The sequence below is a fragment of the Balaenoptera acutorostrata genome, chromosome 12, assembly GCF_949987535.1.
Source record: "Balaenoptera acutorostrata chromosome 12, mBalAcu1.1, whole genome shotgun sequence".
In the NCBI taxonomy this organism is placed as follows: domain Eukaryota; kingdom Metazoa; phylum Chordata; class Mammalia; order Artiodactyla; family Balaenopteridae; genus Balaenoptera; species Balaenoptera acutorostrata.
Window position 1 is genome coordinate 51367357 of NC_080075.1, and position 24504 is coordinate 51391860.

The 24504-nt window shown below is 36.7% G+C and overlaps 1 protein-coding gene across 15 annotated transcripts in view; it reads left to right on the forward strand.

Annotated features, from left to right (window-relative positions):
- NRXN1 (neurexin 1) overlaps positions 1-24504 on the forward strand; it is a 1115884-nt gene that overhangs the window by 110082 nt on the left and 981298 nt on the right. The gene's annotated exons all lie outside the window — the stretch shown is intronic.

Genomic DNA, 24504 nt, shown 5'->3' on the forward strand with positions numbered 1-24504 from the left:
TTTTGGCAATTTGTGACAGAGGAAAAGTTTCAAAGAATGAAGTGGGTCCCCTTGTACTTTATATTCATGTGGCTTATCTAGTGCTTCTCATATTGAAAGAAATAGATTCATTTTTCTCAGGTCCTCAAATAGCTATATACGCCCAAAGGGCCTTTGACTTTTTCCCAGCCTGGGGATGAATGATCGTATGTTCAACTAGATGATTTATCAAGTAGTCTGGATTTGCAGCCAGCTGTCCTAAACTGTGGAACCTGAGTTGAAGAATTACAGTGCTCGGAAATCTCTGAATTAAAAAGCAAGAACAAGGCTGCAGTGCTTAAGGCCATATTTTCCTTAAATTGAGCATCTTATTATTTGTCCTTTTGGTAGAAATAGAGATGGAGAGGGAGAGAGGGAGAGGCGGGAGAGAGAGAGAGGGAGAGAGACTTCTCTCTAGAAAGAATGAGAGTGTTTTCTTTCAATCTTAGTCATTATTACTTAAATCACCAATGAGATTCTTCTCTATGTGGGACTGTTGAAGCCATAGCTTTCCAGAATGGATGTTTTCAAGATTTTTGACATTAAGAAATATAAACACGAGGATAATAATAGTTACCACTTTTTAGAACACATCTTTACACATTCAAGTTATATCTACTTATATAAAATGTGTATTCCACTAAATGCAGCTTTCTTTTTTCTGCTTGTCTTGTTTGCCTGTGAATTGCCATGTGCCTGTGACCACATGATAGCTCATTCAGAATTGTAGCAGCTGAAGTAATCTCCAGTAATTATTAGTGTTTCCTTTCAACCAAGTAAAAAAAGTACAGGGATGTTACCAGAGTTATGAAGTAAGGATAGTATTTTCTTTCACCTTAAAGATTTTTTTATTACATGGCCCAGATACAGACCAGAAAATTAGACTACTGAGACAATGGATAATTCAGGATTTTAAAATGACTCATGTGTTATATGAAGTTTCTAAACAATATTTTTTTGGCCTGAATTACCTGGTCAACTGACCCAGTTTTCCATTTCTGGACTTGGCATTATAAAGTCAGTAGACACTTGGAGAAAATTAAATTACTCCATTCAGGGAAACAATCAAATTTAGATTGGACTAAAGTGCTGCCAGAGGGATGGAAACCCTAAATTGGCCAACTGTGATTTCAATTCACAGGGAAATCCTCATTCACAAGCTAACCATAAGTTTTTTGCAGATTGCTGATGGCAAAATATGCCAGAAATCTTCTGCTAAACTTAGTGAACAGATATTTTTAATGCTATGCTGACTTAAAAGAATTACATGATGCCTTGTTGTAACTGTCTTTCCAGTGATTATTTGTTTAAATAAAAGAATGCATTATCTGACTGGCAGTCCATAGGGCATACAATTTGAATTGCTTCCCTGGCAGTGTGGTTGGATTTGTGCTGACCCACCTGTACTTGCTATGACCAGTGGCATTCTTTGTGAGAGGACTGCATGAAATTAGGAGTCATTCAGTGTGATGGAAAGAGAGAAGCTGATTGGCCCAAAGAAAGCCAAACCTTGGACTAATGGATGTGAGGACAATTTGGTTGAGCATTTGCCCTCTCATTATTTGTAAGGACTAATGTCATGACCTGTTAGGTTAAGTCACTGTTTCTTTTTTCTTTAACTACTTCAAATCTGTCATTCCCTAATTAGAAGAATGTCCTATATAAAGAAGGACGACTGTTTTAGCAAGGCTGGTGAAGTAGCTGACTTCCCTGTTAGAACATCTGAACAGTCTCTGAAACACCATTACAAACCTTGACCTCATTACCATTGTTCTGACCCAGGGGTTCTCAGGTTGGCTGCCCAGCCCTCCTCCTTCCTCCCCCCACCAATCACCTGGGGCATATTTTAAAAATACATACATTTTCAAGGAACCTAACAGATAATTTTTTTTTCAATAGGTCTATGGTGGATTGTAATCCTGTACCTTAAAAAGCCCCCTCAACTCCCCAAGAAGCTTCTAAAGCACAGCCATTTTGTGCGGAGTGTTACCAACTCAGCTAATTGGCTTTTGTCCTTTAAGAATTGATGATTTGATCTTCATGGTGATGAAGGGTGTTTGTGTGTTTGTTTGTTTTCCTTGCAGGGCCACTGTACAGTTTGTCAATTCAATTCATATTGCTTCTGTGTTGAAAGATTTTCCTTACTAATAAAAGTAATTATTATCTTGCTTTAAGAGAAGTTAGGCCTTGGTCCATTATGAAAGGACTGGGAAAGGAGATATGGTTATTCAGTGAGGCCTATCCTTTATCCTTGAAACTAAACAACTGGTTTTCACACAAATAAAGATGTCACTGGGCTCTTTGCAACCTTGTGATACATGTCATTAAAACTTTGATTGTGTAGAGTTCAGATACCTGCTTTAAAAAAAGAAAAAAAAACCCTCAAATTGAATAGGTGGCAACATTTAAACTTTTGATGGGATGCCCACCCATGGATACTTTGTAACATATTTTAGGATCATTGTCCATAATGGCCCTTGATAAAGATATCCAGACAATGGGAAAGCTGAACAACAAGTGCTGAGTTCACATTAAAAAAATATGCCACAAATGTATTTCTATACAATGGAAAAATTGATTATGATGATTTTTTTTTTCTTTTTACTGCAGATTGTGGCAAAAGAGGCGTTAAATAAAGCAGGAATATGTCGTTTCTACAAAGGTCAAACTTTAGGGGGTGGAAATTTGGTCTCTGGAGTCTATTAAAAAAAAAAGAGGTAATGTTTTTATGAGACATTTCAGAAATGACAGACCCAGGCATAGAAATTACAGGGAGATAAACTATTGGATTTTTAAAATATCTATAAAAAGAAGTGATTAAGGAATGGTGTGAGTACAAGCAAAAGCCGGGAGAGGAGTGCTGAAGGTGAGAAAGCCTCCTGGGGGATCGGGGCAAAGGGAGATGATCATGTGTGACAGCAAGACATTACTTCCCTAGGCAGAAAAGATGTGGAAGAGTAATGACAGCAGCCTGAGAGGGCAGCTTCAGGAGCTAGGAAAGCTCTATACATCCATGGTTACATATTCCATGTGATTTGAGGGGACACCAAAAATTATTTCCTTGGCAAAGATAAGTCTCTCAGTAGCTCTGTCTTGTTAAAAAGTAAAAAGAAATATAAAAAATAAAAAATTACAGTATTTGAAAGTGCTACATAGTTTTAACTAATTTATCTGTTCAGTGGCATGACCTTATATATACTACCAAATGTAAAATAGATAGCTAGTGGGAAGCAACCACATAGCTGCTTCACACAGGGAGATCAGCTCGGTGCTTTGTGACCACCTAGAGGGGTGGGATACGGAGGGTGGGAGGGAGAGGCAAGAGGGAGGAGATGTGGTGATATATGTATATGTATAGCTGATTCACTTTGTTGTAAAGCAGAAACTAACACACCATTGTAGAGCAATTATAGTCCAATAAAGATGTTAAAAAAATTACATTAAAAAAAAAAAGGGATCTGATGAAATGGGACACTAGACCACTAGACAAGTACTTTTTTTTTTTTTTTAAAGGATTTTCTTATTTATTTATTTATTTATTTATTTATTTATTTTTGGCTGTGTTGGGTCTTCGGTTCGTGCGAGGGCTTTCTCCAGTTGCGGCAAGCGGGGGCCACTCTTCATCGCGGTGCGGGGACCGCTCTTCATCGCGGTGCGCGGGCCTTTCTCTATCGCGGCCCCTCCCGTCGCGGGGCACAGGCTCCAGACGCGCAGGCTCAGCAATTGTGGCTCACGGGCCCAGCTGCTCCGTGGCATGTGGGATCTTCCCAGACCAGGGCTCGAACCCGTGTCCCCTGCATTAGCAGGCAGATTCTCAACCACTGCGCCACCAGGGAAGCCCAGTACTTTTTAATGTGAATGAACAATATCAGATGGGATTGTCCAGCTCTTGAGTGAACCTTAGTGAGACCTAGGTACATTGGCATGGCTGGTACCTGGAGGCAAGGAAGAAGCAGAATCCACTCAAGGAAAGAACCATATTTTTTGTCCAAGGACTAGCTACACGAGCAGCATACATTCAGTCATTGTATACATTATCCCTCCTGTCCCAAACTTGGCAAAGTGGATTTATTCTGTCTTTAGGACCATTGTGACACCTAATATTTATCTCTATTATGAAATTCTCCTATTGAATTGCATTCATTAATTTGTCAGTCATTACTATTAGAATGTGAAGAGATCCTTGAAGGCAGAGGTTTTGTTATTTTCAATTTTGTATTGAGGATAGAGCTTGGTAACATGGAAGATACTCAGTAAACCTTGTTGCAAAGCAGACAGCCATAAATCTTGGAGATCGGAGTTGAGTAGACCTGCCTTTAGACCCTAGAGTTACTATCTATTAGCTGTGCAGCTTGGGAAAGTTTTTTGATGTCTTTGAACCTCATTTTCCCCATCTGTAAAATGAAAATAATAAAATTCACCTCTTTTAGTTCTGAGAATTACATGTATAATTATCAGTAAAGTGTATAATATATTTCTAGAGCATAGTGAATGCTCAATAGTGGACATGTAGTAGAGTATTGGGTGTGTATTGCAGATGGATGATTCAAATAAAATTAATTTTCAAAGAAAACAAAAGGTAACTTTTAAAATCACAAACGGCATGAAGATTTTTTTTTAAAAAGGTCAAAAACATTTATCCTTTGTATATGTATTTTAAAGTACAAGTTTAAATATGATTCACAGATGTTGAGAAAAGAAGTAAGGGAAGAGAGGAGAGTAGAAGAAGTTGGAAAATATTTTTTTGTGGTACATCCCTGCCATTTTGTTTTATAGTGATTTGTATTACTGTTCATTCAAAAAAAAAAAAAAGTCATGTCTGAAGTGAGCCTGAGAATGCTGAGCAGGAAATAATTGGCATCTTTCTTGCCTCTGAACAACAAAGGCAAAATGTTTTCCTCTAATTTATTTTTTAAATTTACTTGATTAGGGTATTAAGATTCTGTTTAAAATGAGCTAGTTTTAGCATAAATCAGATAAGTCTTTTGTTCTAGATGGCTCAGTAAGAAAAAAGCTCAGCTTGCTTTTAACTTGTTTTGCTTAATTGCTTTTCTTCATTAAAGGGGATTATACAATGAAAAAATAAATCATAATTTCTTCCTGTCCTCAAATTCCCTTCCTGGGTGTGTTTTGGAGAGTTAGAAATTATGTGAAAGTTATGAGAGAGTGATTATTACGAGAGAGTAAATGAAGTTTAGTGGGAGCAGGGGATATTATTTAGGTGACTTGGAAGGTCTGTTGACACTTTGGATCTAGAGATAACATTTAAGTTAATAATAATTTACAAGGAGTCAGGAAGTATGTGGTAATGTGTCTTAAACCAAGATAATTGTGAAATTCACTAAAATGAGAATCACAGTAATTGCTTCAGAATGGAAAAGGACTTAACAAATAATAGAATCATAAATTTGACTAGAACTTTGGAAGTCTCCTAGTCCAAATGTCTATTCAGCAAACCCTTCTGCTATTTCTGTGATGGGCGATGATCCAAACTCTGTTTACATGTTCAAAAGGAGGGTGTGCTTGCTACCTCACAAAGTAACAGTCTTTTTAAGGAGAGTTTTAATTGTTAGGGCTTTTCCTTTATTTGAATCAAAATCTGCCTTCTGAAGTTATTGCCAGTTAGCCATCTGCATGTTGTTGTTGTTGCTTCCTAAGATATTTATTGAGTTTCTCCAGTGCGCTGTGCTCTGTGTTTTCAGTTGATCTGGACTTAAACACATTCTAATTCCTCATCCACACTAAAAAAAAATAATTTCTATAAATATATCCCTCACCCTCATAACCAAATCCCAATTTTTCTTTTCTAAATTTTATATCTTCAATTTCTAAAACCATTCTTTACAGTGTTGAAATCCTTCCCAAATCCTTCCTGGCTCTCTCCTCCTTCTGGTCTGGATACACTCTAATTGTCAGAAGATTTCTTAAAGTCAATTCCAAAATTAATCATAGTTCCTCACATGTCTGAGCAGGGTAGAGTAAAATGGAAGCATTCTTTGGGTCTGGAAATAATGATACCTACAATCAAATATGTGTGTGTGTGTGCGTGTGTGTGTGTGTGTGTGTGTGTGTTGTTATTTTTGTTTGTTATTTTTGGTCACTTATCATTTTGTTGCCTCATATTGAACATTCAGTCAGTTGAAACCTCTAAGTTTTTTCACATGCTCATAGGTCAGCCTTCCCATTCTCTACTGAACAGTTAATATTGTGAGCCTACTTCAAAGCATGAAGTATAATTGTATTCAATTCCACCTTTAATCATTAAAAATAAATATCATTAAAAGTAAATATTATTAAATCATTAAAAATAAATATCCACTCAGTGGCCTATGCAAGATGCTAGAAATACAAAAATAAATAAGGCATGGTATGAAGGAAGGTATCTGTCCTGGAGAGATTTATAGCTCAGTGATAGGTAAAACATTTTTACATGTAAGTTTCATCAGTAATTAAAAGCTTTATGATGGAAATTATTTACAAGGACCAATATTCCTCATTAGTTGGATCTCATAGAGTGATTGGCTCTTCACTAGATTGACATGGTTAGGCAGTGTATATGTTTTCTGTGATGCCATAACGAGTTCCATAAATTTAACATCTTAACACAAATTTATTATCTTATACTTCTATGCATAAGAAGTCCAACATGGGCTTCACTGGGCTAAACCCAATGTGTCAGCAAGGCTGTGTTCCTTTCTAAAGAGTCTAGGAGACAGTCACTTCCTTCCTTTTTCTAACTTTTTGAAGCTGGAAAAAAGCTACAGTTGTGACCCCTTTCCTCCATATTCAGAGCCAGCAACCTTGCATGTCTCTGACCATTCTTTTGTGGTCACATTTCCCTCGGACTCTCTTCTGTTTCTCTTTTCCACTTACAAGGAGTTGATGATTACACTGGGCCCACCTGGGTAATCCAAGATATTCTTCCTATCCCAAGGTCAGCTGATTAGCAAACTTCATTATATCTGCAACCTTAGTTGCCTTTGCCAGGTAACCTAACGTATTCACAAATTCTAGGATTAGGATGTGGACATCTTCAGGGTGTAGAGACATTAAAGCAAAAGAAAAATGTAAGTTGAGTCATGGAGGTATGGTAGAGAAGTACTGATTCTAAAAATTGGAAACAATTGAACATGAATGCAAAAGGGAACCTGAAAGATACAACTGGAGAAACAGATAAGGGTCAAGATGAGGAAAAGCCTCAAGGAACAAGATAAAATTGGCTTTTTAGAAAGATTCCTCTGGCAAGAGAACAGATTTGAGGAATGCAAAGAAAAAGATAAGAAAATGGCAAAGCAACTATGATTTAGTCAAGAAAGACATCGAGGCCTTATGGATTTGTCTTAGCATGAGAGATGGAGAGGAGTGAATAGATTTGCTACATCCTAAGGACTTGGGGTCAGCAGGACTTGACTGATGAGATGTGCGAGTCAGGGTGAGACTGAAGTCATGACTGACTCTCAGGCTTCCATCCTAAGTCCCTAGGTGGATGGTGGTGTCATTCATCAATACAGCATGGATTAATGAAGAGAAAGTGGGGGTGGAGAAGAAATGGAAGGAGAAATACCCTGGTTTCCACTTTAGTTCATGAATACAGCCAGTCAGCTATTTTGAATATTGACCTGTAACTCTATCCTTGTGCCATCTACAAATATGATTTACATCCACTTGGTGTTTTTTTAAAAAATGGATAAAATTGTAAAAGAGAAGAGAGTCATCAGAATGCTGCAAGGAACCACACTTTAATAGCCACTGTTATGTCAATCTGAATTCACTGTATAATAACATTCAGCCAGCTTTGACTCTGTAGTATTAGCCAGATCATATTTCTCCACATACTTCAAAATATATCTTAAAATATTTGTCAAATGCCTTGCTCATACATTTAATAATTTAATATAGTCTGTCTAAATTATGAAACAGTATTGGGATAGTTATTTGTATTTAGTAGTGATAAATATTTAAGTGTTTAATTCACTTGCTCTTCCACTTCAATAAATATACTTATTCGGTGCACTCTGTGTGTAAGGTTCTGTGCAAAGCTTTTTGTGGAACATAAATATATATTCCATGTTTATAACTATGTAAGAAATAAAATGTAGTGACCACACAGGAGAATAATAGATTCATTCTTACTAGAAGAGCAAAAGAAAGGTCCTGGAAGATATAGTAGTTGAACTGGAAGAGGTGAGGAATGAGGATAGACTTACTAGGGAATGGAGCACTTGGAAGAAAGAACAGCGTGATCAAAAACATTGAAACAGCATCATGCCAAGCATGACGTGATGTGATTAAAATGCAGATATGGCTAGATGGGATACTTAGAATCAAGGAACTGGTAGCATTCTGGTCCAAAGCTACAGTTATTTTTAGTTGAATTTGAATGCGTAGGGCAGGGTGTGCACTCTCCATATTTCTACAGTCTCTGTAACTCCCTGTTGTGTGCCCTAAGCAGATTTACACATTGATATTTCTTACCTGGTGCCTTAGATATCTGGTTTATGACGTTACATTTAGAAGTTTACTTAGCAGTCAATATATTGCCAAAGAATGTGTGTGTGTGTGTGTGTGTGTGTGTGTGTGTGTGTGTGTGTGTATAGGGGGGTGCCAATTATCAGAGCCCTACTTTAGAAAGACATCTTAATGGCAGAGTGGACTGCAAATTATAGTGTTGAAGAAGGATGGCATCATTAGAGGAAGGTAAATGAGTTAGGCATTTGTAAAAATGGTTCAGGTAACGGGCCCTGAACGATTATGATTATAATTGAGAAAAGGAAGAAGGGATCAGATATGAAAAACTAGATTCGAAACTCCTTCAGGGCGTAGTCTGGGTCTTGTTCTTTCTATATAGTGTTTAGTACGGGGCAAGACGTAACGTAGATTCTCAATAAATAAGTGAATGAAGACATTTGAAGAGCTGAATTGGTTGTGAGAGGTGAAAGGAAATAACTGAAAATGACTGTAAGAGCATGAATATGAATACCTGGAAGGGTCATACTTTTGAAAGAGTCTGTGGGAGAATAAATTATATCTTAGATAAAGTTCAGAAAAGATATCCAGGAAGACACATTCAACAGATGAATGAAAATATGAATATGTCCCTCAGGGGCCATTTTAATTAAAAGGGAATATGAAAATCTTTAACTTGGAGGTGATGGTTTATTTCAACTCACCCAGCAAAAACATATGTATCAAGATAAAATATGGATTAGTAGCTCTATTTTTTAAAAAAAGGTCAGATCATTTAGTGCAGACCTATTGTTTTATGGTTGAAGAAATTGTGAGACAAAGAAATGTTTGTTTTGCCCAAGGCTGTTCAACAAATACATGGAAGAGTTGGTTCTAGAACATAAAGGATGCTCTTTTCCTCGCATCAACACATCACTTCAGTGTGTCCTACTTCGCATCAAAAATTTCCACACTGACTTATTCTTACTTAGGAGATAGCCATTTTAACCTCTTATGTTGCCAAATCTGAAGTTTGGTCCATTTGGAAAATTCAGGTGTAGACTGTTGAATACTTAGGGACTTCAAGATAGCGTTTCCTAAACGTCAAGACCTAGTATAAAGAGAGTGGGGCTGCAAGAAAGCCTAGGCTGAAAGTCACTGGCTTTATTTTATTCTGAATACTTTGGCCTGGGCACCCTGATTTGTTTCCTTTTTTGAGTCAAATTGCTATTATGAAACAAACTGTATTCTTCAGTTCTAAATTTCACAGAATTATATAAGGCCAATGGATTTCAGGTGATGCATTATGAAGTCTAAGGGTTCTGAGTAGGCACCTCAGGACCACCACTGAGGGTTAAGAGCACAGAGAGGGGAGCACATCAAAGCCTCTGCCCTGAATCCAGTAGGGTACCAAAGCCTTTTATCTGTTTTAATATTGAGCTTTCTTCAGGATTTTGTATAAAGAAAGGGTCTCTTATTTTAAAACGTTTGAAAACTACTACTAGAGGTTATTAATCTCAGGGCTATGGCCAGCATTTCAGATCTTTTCCTTTTGAGTTTGTGGATGACATTAAAACACTCCAAATCCTCTTGCTTCAAAAGAATAGATCATACAAATTCAATTTTACCATAAAAGTACCATGGAGCAATCATTTAGCCCCGTGGCCTTTGCCAGCATAGCTCCCTTATCCTAAGCCCACATCGAGAGGAAAGATTTTTAAGTTTTCACAACTAAATGTGAGACTTTCTACTGAGAGGAGATAGAAGAAAACTTGAGACATTAATGTTTACAAGCAATAAAACATGTTTTCATATATTTTTCTCCATTTCTATTTGTTTCTGTTGCTATTTGTGAACCAAGTTTTATTTTGTGTTATAATCCACAGAATAATTATTTAAAACATCCATAGAGTATATTAGGAGGTACTATGACATAGTAGTATATTAAATGTCACCACAAATAAAAACACAAAATACTTCTATCTTTAAAAAAATGCAGTTGCCTCCAGGACAATCAACCCCATGGAAACAGTTATCACTCAAAGCTTTGTTTGAACCAGATTAATGTCTTTTTATAGTTAGATTGAATTCAACCTCTATATGGTTTAGGTTAAATAGTTGTCATTTGGTCAACAGTGCTAAAGTCAGAGATAGTTAAAATTTAGGTTGGAATCATCTGGGTGGTGAATCCCTAGAGAAGAGAGAAAAGAAAGAGAAAGAAGGGTCCCCAAACTCATTTCAATATCATACTTGTTTTAGTTTATGTTTTTTTTTTTAAGTTACAGCCCTGTCTAAATAAAAATAGCTTTATTCTTCTTATTTATCTTGTTCTTATAAAATAATATATTGATACTGGGTGGGAATATATACTTAGTATATAAATAATATTATTATAATTTTCTATTTTTCTCAGCAGCCCCATCTTTTATTCATAAGTACTTGTTTATGATTTGTAAAGACACTTCTCCAACTTTACTGTCCTTCCTTATCCTCTTCAAATAATACCAGTAGATCTGATTGAGGTGAAGTTATAGATTAATACATTGAATCAGTACATTAATTTTCAACTTTTAAAACACTTCCTTATCTGTTATCTTATATACCTCTCTGAGTTAAAGGGGCAACAATATTTGATTCCCTTCGGCAGATGAGAAAATGTAACTGAGATGGTAACTTTCCTAAATATAGGGTGATGGCTAAGTCAGAAATGGATAGTGATCCTGAAGTTTCTAGCCTAAGGCCAAGCTACACTATTCATGGGTTTTGAGGGTGAAGGAATACATGGCCAGCACTCCTGAATTATCCTGTGTCTCAGGAGATCAGAAGATGTACTATTTCTCAATAAACCCAGTGCTGTTCCAGAAATTTATTAGAAAACAAAATTAACTGATACCGAATTGTTTTGCTGGCACTATTTTCCAAGGTGAGCTGAAATGAGTTCTGGTTTGGAGTCATGAAAATCTTTCTTTTCTAATATGTGTGTGGATCTAGTACTTAAACATTAATGTCCCACTCCCTTTTGTTCCTGAGAAACCTTGTTTTTGTTCTTCTTCCATTCTAAACTCAGAATATGATTCAGCATCCTTGTGTGTGTGTGTGTGTGTGTGTGTGTGTGTGTGTGTCTAATTTTACTTCAGTGGTTCTTGTAAGCAAAATGGTTAAATGTTTTGGTATGAATATTGCTAAGAATAAACTCTTTGTCTTGCCCATCTGGTTGAAGAAAGTTTCTAGATACTGATGAATGAATTAATGATACTTAAGATTCATCATGATCTAATAAAGTCTTCCATCTCAGTGGTCAATTGAGGTTATGCTCTTCAACAGGAAAAAAAGAGCATATTCTTACACTTATTTCCTGAATCTAATGGCTCTAACCTGCTTTTTGAGAACCACAACATTTTCCAACTAAGTTCTGGGTTAGTATTGAAGTAAGGAATGCTCTATTCATGGATCTGGGAGTGACAGCATATGAGAGGTCATTTAATCCCTTAGTGTCTTCTATTTGCAATGCATATTGCAATGACAGATGAAAACCTTCTGTGAACAGTTTGAAATCCTGAAAGAAGACAGTTTGATGAATATAAATTAGCAATAGTATTGCCATAATTCACATTTACTAGAGGATATGGGGACTATGGGAAATTTCTTTGGTTTGTTGTGTGATCTATTTTGGGTTACCTAGTTGTCCAAATTGCATTTTGTTTATAGTGTTCCACTGAACAGTTGTTGAACTTTCCTTTTAAGAACATAAAATTTATTCAGAGTTACTTAGTGAAATAGTTTCATGCATGTTAATTTTCTACTAGAACCCCAGGTAAGGAACATGGAAAAACATAATTAGTTCCTTCATCTTTGTTTTCTTTATTGCATATTAATTCATTCAAGGCACTCAACTCAAAATTTATTAAACACCCTCCTATGGGCTCAGGAGAACTGGAAAATAAGCAGAACAAGGTCATGGTAGTTATATTTTAATGGTGGGAAAAAGCATTAAAGAAATAAATAAAATACATAGTGTGTCATATGGTGACACATTTTATGGAGAAAAATAAAACAGTGAGTGGGACATGGGAGCACACAGATGAGAAACAGAACTGTAATTTTTATGGAAGTTTGTCAGAGAAGACCCTCATTTGTATGACATTTGAGAAGAGACCTGAAGGGGAGGGGATTCAATATGTGTTCAGTCCTTTTGTTTCTTAGGAAAAATGTCTCTTTCCTTTCTACCTCCAGAGATCCTTCCTAATCCATCATCACATCGTTCTTACACTATTTTATTCCTCCGAGCTGCTATAGCTGGTTTCTCTTCTTATGGCTCCCCCTCTCTAGCTTATATGGTGTCATGGATGCCCTTGCTCAGAAATGTACAGTTGTTCCCTGTCGCCTGTTATATGAATTCCCCCACATTATTATAGTCATTTGTAAGAGCCTTATTTATCCAGTAATTTTATGCGTAATCCTTACTCCTAGCAAGTAGGTTTCTTCACTGTGTCCTGAGTAAACCATGCTCATTTCCAATTCTGTTCTCTTATACCCTCCTTCCCACCTGAAATGCCATCTCTTTTCTAAATATTTGTTTCCCTAAGCCTAGGGTTTAATTAATTGATAGTGACAAATACAGTTTATTATAAAACAAGTAAAACTATTTTAGATCTGATATCCTCAACTGGAAGCTGATCCCAAGTACACAAGTAGGCTTCTACAACTGCTGTCCTTAAGGGATGAGTTCCCAGATATTTTCTCTTCCAGTGGAGAGTTGGAGGGTGATGGGTTGGAATGAGGTGTGGTGAGGGTTGAGGATTTAGAGAGTTGGGATCCATCATGCATTTGCAAATCCAACTTGTTCTTGTGAACACTAGTCCCTTAGGCTGACCCCTGTCACTCAAGGGGAAACGGAAGTTCAGAAAGGTTGAGTTCCTTGTCATTGACCATGGAGACATGTTATTTTTTTTATTTGTATTGCCTAGTATTCCCTTTATAACATGAATTTTACTCTAGATTTCCTAATTCTCTGATGAAGTTATGATGAGGCACTTTATTTGCACAAAAAAATTCCCTACTGGTAGCTTTCATGTCTCATCCTTTCAGTCATTATATATTTTTAAAACACCGTCTGTGTGCCTAATATGAGAGTACAACTTCTGTATCTCGCATGACACCTAATACACTGCTATAGTGTGTGTTTAAAAACCCTTGCTGATTGCTTTGATGTGGAAGGCTTTAAAAAGCTGACATTTATGCTTCTTAAACTGCAGTTCATATATTTGACTTAATTTGCCAGATATCAAAGCTTCTGTAACATCACCTACATGGGGTTATGTCAAGCAAAAATGCTGTAAACAAGAACGTAGAAGTGATTTGTGTGGTCTCCTGTCACCCTTTTTTCTCAGCCTTTCCACAGATTTCTTTAATGCATCCTGCAAAATACTAGAAAAACAAGCTCAGCATATCTTCAAAGAGGACTTTGGTATAATTTCTACCTTTTTCTTTTTTAAAGGTTTTTTTTTTTTGTATTTTTTTTTTTGTTTTTTTTTTCTTCTTTGGTAATGTTTTTATTTTACAGGGCTAGCCTTACACAGAAATATAAACTCTGGAGAAGCAGGACCCACATCTAATACTGGGAGGGAAAGAAGTAAATAAGGCCTTGAAATGAGGCAGAGGGGAGCCTTGGGATTTAAATAAACACAGTGTAGTATTGATACAAAGACACACCTTTTAAGACCCATCCCACCTTACTTTGTTTATCACTGTAAAAGCATTTAATGTTGTTGCTGGGATCAGTTTTATGTAAGAAGAATTTTCAATTGTACTGCATCAGAGATTCCAGTGATGAGCACTTCTGAAATTAACAGTGGAATCCTACTAATTCAGATTATTGATGTGGAGATTTGCTGCAGATGCTTGAATTTTGTGGGCTTAGAAGTATGTGAAAAATCAGGATTAAAAGTCAACCCACTGCTTCAGAATATGGTTCATTTGTTTTGGTGACTGTAGTTTAATTTTAATTATTTATGTCTCTGCTGACTAGTCCTTTGGCAAATGCTCCGCAGAAAATACATCATCACCTTTTTTTTCAGGTGTGTCTGCATTCAGAATTCTTAACTCCCTGACAGGTATTTCTTTGAGTCATCTATATTAAGAAATAATTTTCAGTCTGTCTACAAGAATCCGAAATTTGCTTTCCAAAATGGATACTGTATTTTAAATCCAGTATGACTCCTTACACATTTAATATGCTGAACTGAAAGCTTTCATAGAGATCTGTTTTTTTGTTTTGTCTTGTGGGCATAAGAAAACTAAACAATTTACTCTTTAAACTATATTTTGCTATTAATATCCTCCATCAATATAAAATGCATTTTATATTTATTTAAATATATTTAAATATACTTTCAAAGCATTAGTTTCTGGAGAATAACTTATAAATGTGATCTTTATAATAAGCAATTAATTTTATAAGTAAATTAAACCTTTTAGATAAGTGGGAATCGCAGTTTTTAAATGATTCATTGATAATTTCATAGAACATTATACCAAAATTAATCACAGGAAGAACACAGTGTCCTTTACCATTTATTTCCTCACACTCTAGGGACATATGCATCTGTTTTATTTGCCATTTCATAAAAATGTGTTGTAGTTCTTGGAAACCAAATATAGTATAGGATCACCTAAAAAAATTTTTGAAAAGTTTTCACTTTTCAGAATTAGAGAGATGAGGCACTCCCCCTCTTCTCTCATACATCATTTGAAAAATGTTCCAGATAGAAGCCATAATTACCTGTATTTAAAAATGAAACTAATTAAAATCTTTGTGAGTTACATTGAAGGCAGTAAGAAAGTGCTCTAAGTCTCTGTAAGGGCCAGTGTTCCAAGAGGAAATGAGCTCATATATAGCACAGAAAAATAAAAGAGAATAAGTTTAATGTGGAAGTTTAATGTGTAAATGTGTGAGAAATAGAAAGACTGACATAAAGTTACTGAAACATTTGACTGTATGAGACCAGAACTAACCAACTTGACAGGAGGACTTTTTCTTCAAACTCAACAAGATTTCTAGACGTAAATTATTGTGTGATCTTTCAAATCTAAACTAAACATGTCTAGTAATTTTCTAGTCAAAAACTGGTAAAAGGTATACTCTTGCCTGCTCATCCAACCCATTGTGATCATTTGTTATTGCAGTTGTTTTTGTTTTGCTGGCATCAATGTTATGAAGGAACAATTTATATATAATAAATGTCACCCATTTAAAGTGTACAATTTGATGAATTTTGACAGTTGTACACTTATAAAACCATATTATCATCAAGATACAGAGCATTTCCATTACTTCCAAAAAATTATTTGTGCTCCTTTGTATAGTCCATTCCTCTGTATCCCCCTGGACCCGGGAAACCACTTATCTACTTTTTGTCACTATAGATTAATATTCATTTTACATAAATGGAATCACATAGTGTGTGCTCTTTGTGTGAGGTTTCTTTTACTCTGCATAATGAATTTGATTCATTCATGTGTTTATCATTTCAAGTTTACTGCTTTTTATTGCTGAGTAGTAACAGACCTCGTTTTATCTGTATGTTTTATTTCTTTACCTAAATCATATTTTTATTAATATTAATGGCTGCATTTGAAATTCTTTATATCCTCTAAGTACCTAGAACAATCCTTTGCACATAGTTGAGATTGTTTGGTTGATTCATCTATCTGAAGATAGATGTTGGAAAGGAGTTTTAGAATGATCCTGGTATTAGTGGTATTCGTTTTTGGAGAAAATGTTTGTGTTGGAAGTAGCAAAGTACAAGATAATTTATTCAGCAGTTACAACATGCTTGTTACAATCCAAAGTTGTTTGGATGCATTGCCTCTTTTATCTTTATAACCAATCCTATGTGATGTTCACACTTGTATGCTCCTTTAGTAAATGAAACAGGAATTAAGGAACTTGACATTGAGTACACAAGCTGATAAGCAGTAGAGATGCTGGACTCTGAAGATACTGCTCTTAACCATGGTACCCCCGTTTCATCAGAAAAAAGAAAAGCTGTTCCATCTTCCTCCTCTGCTCAAAACACAGCAATTTCTCCTCATTTCTTTCTAATTTAAATTGAACGCCCATACTGTAGCTACAGGGCACATGTTCTTTGTTTCCAAGTGAATTCTCAGGCCTCCTGCTCACTCTCTCCTGCACAGTGGCCTCTGTGCTGTTCCTCGGGCACATGACCCATGCTGTCATCCCAAGGCCTTGACTTTAGCGGCCCTTTCACCAACCTCAGTACACTTGCTCGACTCACTCACATCTTTCAAGTCTTTGCTCAGATTTTACCTCGCTGAGGTCTGCTCTGAACCTTTCTTGTAAATATTGCACCCCTCTACCCCTCACCTCCTGCCCTCCCAGTCCCTTCTACCCTTATGTTTTCCCTTTATTTTCTCCATAGCACCTCCTATTTTCTCACATATACATGAATTACTCATTTTATTAAGTTTAATAATTGTTGCCTGTCTCTGCAGAATATAATCCCCACAAGAGCGGGTATCTTTGTTGGTGTTGTTACCTGATTTATCCCAAATGTCTGGAACAATGTTGTCTTAGTTCAGGCTGGCTGCTATAATGATTACCATAGACAGGGTGACTTAACAAACAAACATCTATTTCTCACATTTCTGGAGTTGAGGTAGTCCAAGATCAAGGTGCTGACAGATTTGATGTCTGGTGAGGATCTACTTTCTGGTTTGTAGATGGTAATCTTCTCATTGTTTCTTCACTGCAGAGAGAGAGCAAATTCTCTTGTCTCCTCTTATAAGGGCACTAATGCCATTCATGAGGATTCCACCTCATGATCTAATCACCTCCCAGAGGCCCCACCTCCTAATACATTGGGGGTTAGCATTCTCATATGTGAATTTTGAGAGGACACAAACATTCGGTCCATAATAAGTGCCTTACACATAATAAGTTCCCAATAAAAATGTTTACGATATGAGCTGGGATATTTTTGGTCTTCTTCTCCTACCAACTAATTTTTCTTCTCAGAAGAAACGGCATTAAGCAATAGTTGGATGACTTAGGGACAAGGTGAAAGAATATAAACATTGATATCCAGCTCTATAAGAGGATTCAGTAAAGAATAAGAAATAGTTTCTCACTTTAATACCCTCTATAGTCTTTTATCTCCCTTATATCTTATTAGTTCATAATACAGTGATTTCCTGGATTGCTTCTTAGAACTGGAAGGACCTGGGAGAGTTTTGCAATAACTTGGTCCAAAAGTCCCAACTTTGGGACTTTGGAGAGTTGTGGACCAAATGCATTTCACATGGGTTTTTTTTTTTTTTTTTTTTAAAGGATTTTCTTATTTATTTATTTATTTATTTATTTATTTATTTTTGGCTGTGTTGGGTCTTCGGTTCGTGCGAGGGCTTTCTCCAGTTGCGGCAAGCGGGGGCCACTCTTCATCGCGGTGCGGGGACCGCTCTTCATCGCGGTGCGCGGGCCTTTCTCTATCGCGGCCCCCCCCCGTCGCGGGGCACAGGCTCCAGACGCGCAGGCTCAGCAATTGTGGCTCACGGGCCCAGCTGCTCCGTGGCATGTGGGATCTTCCCAGACCAGGGCTCGAACCCGTGTCCCCTGCATTAGCAGGCAGATTCTCAACCACTGCGCCACCAGGGAAGCCCCTCACATGGGTTTTGAATTTGAATGGCTTTAGGTGAAACTTCCTATCAAAGCAGTCTTTTGTCTTAATCCACTCTGACTTATTCATTTTGGTGTCTGACCCAGAACATTGTCAACTAGATTGCCTCTAATACAACATTTTTATTTTAGGGAAGAGAAACTAGATAAATGAAGCAAGTTGCCTACAATGAAATGATGATTTAGAGCCATTTCCCCTGAATGAAAAAAATTCAGTATTGTTGAAGCATTTACCAATCAATTAGAGAAAAGATTAAATAGAAAAATTATCATTTCTGCCCTTTTTTTTTAATAACTTGATTTTATCCATTCCAATGTTTATAGTAGAGACCAAATATTCTTGTCCTCTTTTTTGTTTTTTGTTTTTTAATTTATTTATTTATTTATTTATTTATTTATGGCTGTGTTGGGTCTTCGTTTCTGTGTGAGGGCTTTCTCCAGTTGCGGCAAGCGGGGGCCACTCTTCATTGCGGTGCGCGGGCCTCTTACTATCGCGGCCTTTCTTGTTGCGGAACACAGGCTCCAGACGTGCAGGCTCAGTAGTTGTGGCTCACGGGCCTAGTTGCTCCGTGGCATGTGGGATCCTCCCAGACCAGGGCTCAAACCCGTGTCCCCTGCATTGGCAGGCAGATTCTCAACCACTGCGCCACCAGGGAAGCCCATTTCTGCCCTTTTAAATCACCTTTTTATTGAATTCCTTGCTTAACACCCATAAAATGGCTCATTGTTTGTGGTCATTTAGGCTCAGATAAGGTGTGCTTTCTTTCAGCATCATAAATTTCTCTTAAATGATCTGCGAGGAGAAGATCATTTAAGAGAAGCTTCCATTAAACTTGGTGAAGGGAAAAGTGAATGAATCATTTGTTATTTACTCTTGTGGTAATTCATTTGTAGTGGGAACCCTATTCAAAGTTGAAATATTTTATTTATTTACTGGCTTTTCATGTTATTTTCTTGAAAAGCAGTAGGGATTACACTTGATGTATGTGTGGGGATAGGACTAACATGAAGGAATAATAGTATCATTTCATATTTCTAGGAAGAATATAATCTTGGGGGAAGGCCAAGAAACTTTTGTTTCCTAGTCAGAAAAGTATCAGATTGCTATTTTGAGCCATATTGGCATATAATTTATCCCTTTAAACAAAACTTCCACTGCCAAATTTTATTTCAATTAATTTAAAAATGTAAAACAGCCTTTCTCAAATGATATCCTCTTCTAGTTGATTGAATAGGAGAAAATATCCTTTTTGGTAATATTTTAGTGCCGAGGTAATTGCTATATGTTATATAACCACATAGGGAGTCCACCATTATATTAGCAGTTATTTTTACATTACTCTTTATGGACAGTGATGGTAGATATTTTTCATGTTCAACAAGCCTTAGAGACTATAAAGTAAATTTATACAGTAAAATGCTGCCCATGTTATTCCAACCATTTCTTTGTGTACAGAAAATATTAAATATTTCTGCTTCTGTGAAAAACATGTGGAAAATAGGAAGTTCCACATGAATAATCAGGGTGAAATCTTGAACTGTTCTTCCAATTGACTTTAATTCTCTCTGCTGAAAGTAAAGAACGATTACTGACAATCTCCCCAATTTCATTTGTCAAAACTCTGAGAATGAGTCAAGATTTTAATAAATTAAGTGTTGGAAAATCCCCAAGGATGTATAAAGTACCATGGAAATCCTCATTAATAAATTAAAGTACTTTTGTTTACCGAAAATCATTCTACTTTTGTGAATGTATACTCAGACTTATATTTATGTTACTATAATTATAATGCTTTCCTACATAATCAAGGATGATGCTATCAATTCAATAAAAATAAAAATCACATGGTAAAGATTTGTCCTACACTAACATTTTATTTATATGACATGGGGTCATCTCAGATGTAGGAAAAGCTTCTAAGAAGTATCTTCTGGTCTTTTAATAATTAAACAATATAGATGAGACAACTAAACCAAATCCTATATCAAACCCTATAAAAAAGTGTTCTAGGGCTTCCCTGGTGGCGCAGTGGTTGGGAGTCTGCCTGCCAATGCAGGGGACGCGGGTTCGGGCCCTGGTCTGGGAGGATCCCACATGCCTCGGAGCGGCTGGGCCCGTGAACCGCAACTGCTGAGCCTGCGCGTCTGGAGCCTGTGCTCCGCAACAAGAGAGGCCCTGACGGTGGGGGGCCTGCGCACCGCGATGAGGAGTGGCCCCCACTTGCTGCAATTGGAGAAGGCCCTCGCACAGAAGCGAAGACCCAACACAGCCATAAATGAATAAATAAATAAATTTAAAAAAAAAAAAAAAAAAAGAAAAGTGTTCTAGTGAGGTTGCCTTCTATACTGAGGGTCTCAAAAAAATTTTACACAAATGTCAAATGTTTTATTATGAGAAAGCCCCTTTTACTATTCCAGTAGAACAGATTTAACTATAAAATGTTTGTCTTTTTGGCATTAATCAAACTGTCAATACATGAAAGAGTTTCAATAATGCATTAATCTAAATTAATAGATATTTACATATACATCTATAAGCATATGTGTGTCACTTGAGTCCTCCAGGGGACAGATGCTCGGATGTAGTTAGGGCTACAAAAAGCTGTTGAGTAACAACTGTGAAAGATAAATTAGGAAAGGAGCAGGATGAGTGGTAGGGGCCTCTAAACACAATACAGATCTGATTCTCTCTCAGCCAACTCTGTGGAGCGCTCTGGAGCAAAGATGGCTCATTAAGAGGAGTTCCTAGGTAGGTAGAAATGGTCAGGCCCCAATAGCCCACCGCCCTATGAGTGCTTAGTCATTGGCTAGGGGCTGCCCAGGGGAGCATGGCCTCAGCAGATCCTGCAAGTGCTAATTGTTGGAGGTTGTCAGCTAACTGTACTTCTTGCAGCTGAATAGTATGTTGTAGAAAGGGACACTGCGTGACATATGGTGACTGGCACACTGTCATAGCTGTTCCAGTATGAAATAAGTTTACGTGCATATGTTTATGAGTAAATGTATCTGTGTATGCAATATGTCGTGTATGTTTAAATACAGAATGTTCATCTAATTCCCAGTAATATCTTAGATTCAATAGATCTTTAAAATTCATAGATTTTTCTCAATAATTTAAGAATTACATTTCAAGATAATTTTTTTTAAAGATTTTATCTTTTTAAAAAAATTTATTTATTTATGTATTTATTTTTGGCTGCATTGGGTCTTTGTTGCTGTGAGCAGGCTTTCTCTAGTTGTGGTGAGCAGGGGCTACTCTTCGTTGCAGGGCACAGGCTTCTCATTGCGGTGGCTTCTCTTGTTGCGGAGCATGGGCTCTAGGCGCGCGGGCTTCAGTAGTTGTGGCACACAGGCTCAGTAGTTGTGGCTCGCGGGCTCTAGAGTGCAGGCTCAGTAGTTGTGGCTCATGGGCTTAGTTGCTCTGCAGCATGTGGGATCCTCCAGGACCAGGGCTCAAACCCATGTCCCCTACATTGGCAGGCAGATTCCTAACCACTGCGCCACTAGGGAAGTCCCTCAAGATAATTTTGAAAGATCAAAAAATTGCAACTATCAAGCTAAGGCTGTATTATGGGAAGTTCAGACTGATTAGGTGGCTCTTTCTCTGGTTAACTATAAACACTATTGCCTTTGTAAGGTCACCAAGTAAATTCTGCACCAACATATATTATTTTTGAATAGGAAAAAAAAACATCCTTAGTTGTGAGGGATTAATGAATTGGGATACATAATGCAAAGAACTTGATATTATCCAACCTTAGGAGATAGTGAACTCTCAGTTCCCAGTAACTGAGTAAAGACAGATTGCTATAAGAAGCAGTGCAACTTCTATCAATAATTATTCCTGATATTATATTTCCATTTTTAAGATTTCTTCACCTAGTGAAGTATGCCTAATTATTGCCATGATCTGTGTCAAGGCCTTTTCACCTGCTGTTCTTTCTGCATGTTCTGCCCTCAGATATTGATGATACAGACTTCCATGCCTCACTGTAATCTCTGTTCCAATGTCATCTCTCCATCCAATCTGAAACAGCAGCCCTTAACACTGTCTTCTTCTCTGCTTTAAAAAAAAAGAATAGTTATCCCTATGTGGCATTATTAAACAGCTATTTATTTACTTTGTTGTTTATCCCAATAAAATTGCATGCTCTATAAGGGCAGAGATCTTGTCAGTATTGTATGCTCTTGTACCCCCAGCCTCTGTAATAGTTAGTGTAAGGTATATATGGTAGGCAGTCAAAAAATATTCATTGAATGAATAAATGGATAGATGATGAATGATTGAGGAAACTAATGAATATGTTGAGTGGTCTTTGCCCACCCTCCCCCCCTCAAAAATATAACTGTGCCTGTGTAAAAGCAAGAGTTTACCCAGATCTGGCTTTATGGTATATTCCCAGTTCAGGAGAAACTTTGCCATCATGCGGGAAAATGGAATTTTTTTCCCCAGGAATATACTTACTTTAGCAAGATATGTTAGAGAAAAAAATGTTTCTTTAGCCTTGGTATGTAATTTTATGAAAGCAGCTATCTGTTTTAACCAGCCATTGCTTCAAATAATGACTAGTTAATTTTACAGAATTTTTTCCCTCTTATAAGCATTTGAGAGTCTTTCAAACAGTATAATTCTCTGCAAGGTCAACAAGAGTCTCACAGCCTTCTGTCAACTTGCATAATCAGATTTTTTTTTAATGTATTTATAAATAAACAGACTATTCCATTTATATCCACTAGGAAGTGAAGAAAGGACAGACAGATGTGGTCTTTGTGACCTGCTGTCCTGTGCTTTATGGTCAGTCTGGTGATCAGGAAGCATCCCATCAACCAGGCTAAAATTAGTATTGATTTCAACTTGCCATCTTTCTCTTTCTTCTGCCTCTGCAGCAGCAATATAGGAGATACTCTTTTCTCCATGTCATCATATCATGGCTCACTTGGCCTAGTTCTTACTTTATGATTGAATGACAGGAGTATAGATCTATCAGTACAGTAGTCACAGGTCATACTCATGTAAACTGACCAAATGTTGGATATACTTGATCTCAACTTTGAGATATGGGTGTATGAAATACCATTAAAGAGTAGCTAAAGACAAGAATGGTCTGATGGATGTACTAACAATTCAAATATTTTTCATCATCTAAGTTAAACTTTGAAATAGATAAGTTTCCTCAAATAGCCACCATTTAAATAAGAAAGTCAGTTTCAATCCTCCTGTTTCATCTTATTCTTTCACTATATGGCATAAATAATAGTCTTATATACTACATTATATTTAGTGTTTGGTTCCTAAATGGTAAAGGTAATGTCCTTTCCAAGTTCTATGAACTACAGTGGTACAAAATTTTTCTTTTAAGGCTAGAGATTCTCTCACTTTACCACCTTTGCAATGGATTCAATTAGTGATATTATGATATTGCTGGCCTGCACATCTCTCTACATAACTAAAACAGAGAGCAAAAAAATCTCTTTAAAATTAGATAACACATAAGTAAACATTATATTTACAAGTTCAGGACCCTGTCCAGTGCAAACATTTGTGTTTGAATTAAAAATAGGTGGCCTCTCAGTGCAGTAATAGGGCCCCTTGAAAAGAGTACACAGAAACAGAAATTATACTGAGTTTTGTGCTCTATTGGTTTTAGAGGACATTGGCGTATTGAGAATGTTAGTCTGATTTGAGTATTTTAAGTAGTTTGAATGATTTCTAATAATAGGGCATTGTTAACTAAATTATAAAGCAGATTAATGACTAACTTTGTAACCAGGTGTCCTCATGATCTGATTTATTGAATAGTCTGTAAATTGAAGTCAAAACTGTTCAGATCTTTTGAAATATATTTGGAAATATCTTAATTAGGGTACATGCTGGTCAGAATTTGGTTTTGCATATAATTTGCTTAGCCAAATCTACAAAATGTGAGGTCAATTTGAAGTTCTTGGTGTTCTACGTTGGAGGGAAAGTCTAAATTCATGAAGTTTTGGGGTGCCAGGGGGAAATAGGAAAAGAATTGGTATTCTGAGGCCGACTTAAGTTTATAATCAAAAGCAAACATTAGTGTAGGAGGTCACATTGATTTATTCTTATCCATAGATGGCCTCATGTCCTTAAAAGAGAGGACAGTTACCCCTGTAATTTTTTTCTTTTTTTCTTTATCAGCTCCTAAATTCTCACTTCCACCAAATGCACCCATATATGCTTAAAATGTGTTCTTTATTGGAAGACAAATGGCCAAGACATAAGATAATTGTAGAGTATTTCATGTAGACAGTGAGGGTGTGATGATAAGATCCTTTGATCAATACCCTCATGAGCCTTAGACTTAATTATACAATTGCAATTA